Raw genomic sequence first — 3,543 nt, 5'->3', positions numbered from 1 at the left:
AAGAAATTGTCATAGCCACTCCAATCTTAGCAACCACCACTCTGATTAGTCAGCAGCTATCAATATTAAGGCGAGATTTTCTACCAGCAAAAAGATTATGACTCAGTGAAGGCTCAGATGATAGTGTCTTTTAGCAACATTTTAAAATTGAGGTATGTACTTTAAGACATAATGTTATTGTACACTTAATAAACTATATTATAAACGTAACTTTTTACGTGCATTGGGAAACCAAAACATTCATTTGACTTGTCTTGTGATATTTGCTTTATTGCAGTGGTCTGGAACTAAAACTGCAATATCTCGGAGGTATGCCTGAATATACTGAATATAGTATGAATATTGCATAATTAGAAAAAGTCTGAAACATTGTGAGTTCCAACCGTTTTGGATAACGGATACTCAACTTGTATTATTTTAAGAAGTTAGTTGTATGTCTTTGCTTTTTATACTTTAACATGCATGACAGGCCACATGTGGTGGCTCAGGCTTGTAATCCCAACACCCTGGAAGGGTGGAGGTAAGAGAATTGCTTGACGCCAGGGCTTCAAGATGAGTGGACAACACAGCAAGATCTCATCTCTAAGAAAAAGAAAAAATATGCATGAGAACATTTGTTGGAGATTTAGTTAAAATGAAGATTGACTCAGACGTTTGCACAGTCCAAGAATTTTTGGGCTCCCAAGAGACGCAGATGTTGCCATTTTGAGGACCACACTTTGGGGAAGAAAGGTAAAGATGATGACCTAAATACAGGGTGTCCCAAAGGTTGCCATACATACATACGTAGGGAAAATGGGAAATTGTAACTAAATGTACCTTTATTTACAAAATATTTCTCCATGTGTTGATATATAAATATAAAAAATATAAAATATAGGGTGGTGCCTGTCGCTCAAATGGCACCAACCACTTACGCCAGAGCTGGCGGGTTGGAATCTGTCCTGGGCCGGCCAAACAATGACAACTACAACCGAAAAATAGCCAGGCGTTGTGGCAGGTACCTGTAGTCCCAGCTACTCGGGAGGCTGAGGTAAGAAAATCACTTAAGCCCAGGAGTTGGAGGTTGCTGTGAGCTGTGACGCCATGTTATCTACCCAGGGTGATAGCTTGAGACTCTGTCTCAAAAAAAAAATAAATAAATAAATAAATAAAATATAATATGAGCTTGTTAACTTTTTCTATGTATGGTGACCTTTGGGACACCCTGTACTTGGGAAAGCCTGGGCTAAAGTGATATAGAACTATTATGAAATTTTGGTAATGAGTTTCATATTGTACTCATGTTTAAAGTTATATTTTTCATAGCATGAATTATTTCAAATTTATTTAACACATTAAGGATACTGCAAATTTTAATGTTATTAAAACCTTTGAAATAGATATTTCATATTTTCATATCCTTACATCTCCTGGCAGAGCCTTCTATGTAGTAAATGTTCAACATTAAATTAAAATAGTTTAACAGCAATTTGAAAAATTAAAATGTGGGACACCTCCTAAGGGAGAAATCAAGTAATTACAGTACAGAAAGCCCGAGAACAAAGTATAACTTATTCATCTCTTGGTTTTCAGGAGCCACAATCTGTGATAAGGTAGGCTCTTATGACTCACTGTTATCTGATGGCTTTTCAAGAGTAAGCTGGAGGAGTCATCTCACCTCCTAGAATGCAGGAAAGTACATTTTGAACAATGCTACTGGTTTCAAATTTGAATTAGGTAGAAAAAAAACAGTAAACTTCTAAAGTTAGAAATTTTGTTTAAAAATTACCCCCAAACCTATTAACCATCCCCCAAAAGTCACTGATGTTTTATATGAATAAAATGATCAGACACTGAAACAAACATGATGCTTAAAGTCTAGTTTCTAGACTACTAGAACTAATTGAGCTCTCCTTACACAAGAAATCCAGTATTATGCCAAGTTATAAAAAAGTAATTTTTTTTTTTTTTTGCAGTTTTTGGCTGGGGGTGGGTTTGAACCCATCACCTCTGGTATATGGGGCCGGTACCCTACTCCTTTGAGCCACAGGCGCTGCCTCAAAAGTAAATGTTTTAAATACCCATTATTTATTTATTTTTTTAAGACAGAAGCTTAAGCTGTCACCTGTCACTGTGGCACCACAGCTCACAGCAAGCTCCAAGGTTGGACTCAAGCAATCCTTTTGCCTCAGTTCTGTTTTTATTTATTTAGAGACAATCTGTCACCCTGGGTAGAGTGCCATGGTGTCATAGTTCACAGCAACCTCAAACTCCTGGGCTTAAGCAATTTCTCTTTCCTCAGCCTCCCAAGTAGCTAGGCCTATAGGTGCCAATCACAAAGCCCAGCTATTTATTTATTTTTTTGAGACAGAGCCTCAAGCTCTCAACCTGGGTAGAATGCCATGGCATCATAGCTAACAGCAACCTCCAACTCCTGGCCTCAAGCAATTCTCTTGCCTCCGCCTCCCAAGTAGCTGGGACTAAAGGCACCCACCACAACGCGTGGCTATTTTTTGGTTGTAGCCATCATTGTTGTTTGGCAGGCCTGGGCTGGATTCGAACCTGCCAGCTCAGGTGTATGTGGCTGGCGCCCTAGCTACTTGAGCCACAGGCGCAGAGCCAAGCCCAGCCACTTTGTAGAGATAGGGTCTTGCTCTTGTGCTGTTCTTGCTCAGGCTGGTCTCAAAGCCCTGAGCACAGACAATCCACCTGCCTCAGCCATCCAAAGTCCTAAGATTACAAGTGTGAGCCACTGTGCCTGGCCCTAAGCTTTGTATATTTTTTATACTGTAATGGTTATTATAAACCAGATGTACTAAGCAAAAAAGTGAGGTATGAACCAGTAAATATATATTACCATTTGTGTTTTTTATTCCTAAATCTCACTTTGTTACCCTGAGTAGAGTGCCATGACGTCACAGCTCGTGGCAATCTCAAATTTTTAGGCTTTAAGCCATTCTCTTGCCTCAGCCTTCCAAGTAGCTGGGACTACAGGCACATGCCACAACACCCAGCTATTTTTAGAGATGGGGGTCTCGCTGTGGCTCAAGCTGGTCTCGAACCCATGAGCTCAGGGTAATCCACCTGCCTCGGCCTCCCAGAGTGCTAAAATTACAGGCATGAACCATCGTATTTGGCCTTACCATTTGTGTTTTTAAAATGGGACCAATAGTTACATAATGCATAAACTCTTTTTTTTTTTTGAGACACAGTCTCATTTTGTCACCCTTAGTAGAGTGCTGTGGTGTCATAACTCATAGCAACTTCAAACTCTTGGGTTCAAGCATTTTCTTGCCTCAGCCTTCAGAGGCAATGCCTGGCTATTTTTAGAGGCAGGATCTCACTCTTTCTCAGGCTGGTCTTGAACCTGTGAGCTCAAGCAATCCATCTGCCTCGGCCTCCCAGAGTGTTAGGATTACTGGCATGAGTCACCATGCCTGGCCTTTATAGACTATCTCTTGATGAATACATAAGAAAATGCTATTAGTGGTTACCTAAAGGACTGGGGATTAGGGAGTGGGAACAAAATTCATGGTCATTGAATCTTGGTACTAGTAAAAA

General features: G+C 40.1%; 1 protein-coding gene across 1 annotated transcript in view; it reads right to left on the bottom strand.

Annotated features, from left to right (window-relative positions):
- Nucleotides 1–1,610: 1,610 nt before the first annotated feature.
- Nucleotides 1,611–3,543, bottom strand: part of ORC2 (origin recognition complex subunit 2) — a 61,903-nt gene continuing 59,970 nt past the window's right edge. Inside the window, exon 19 of the mRNA XM_023510426.1 lies at nucleotides 1,611–1,663. The gene's annotated coding sequence lies outside the window, so the exon portion shown is untranslated. The remainder of the gene's footprint in view (nucleotides 1,664–3,543) is intronic.

The sequence above is a fragment of the Otolemur garnettii genome, unplaced genomic scaffold (assembly GCF_000181295.1).
Source record: "Otolemur garnettii isolate 467f Iridium unplaced genomic scaffold, OtoGar3 scaffold00013, whole genome shotgun sequence".
NCBI classification, from domain to species: Eukaryota; Metazoa; Chordata; class Mammalia; order Primates; family Galagidae; genus Otolemur; species Otolemur garnettii.
The sequence above is the reverse complement of the archived record's forward strand: the minus strand, read 5'-3'. Positions and strand labels throughout refer to the sequence as shown.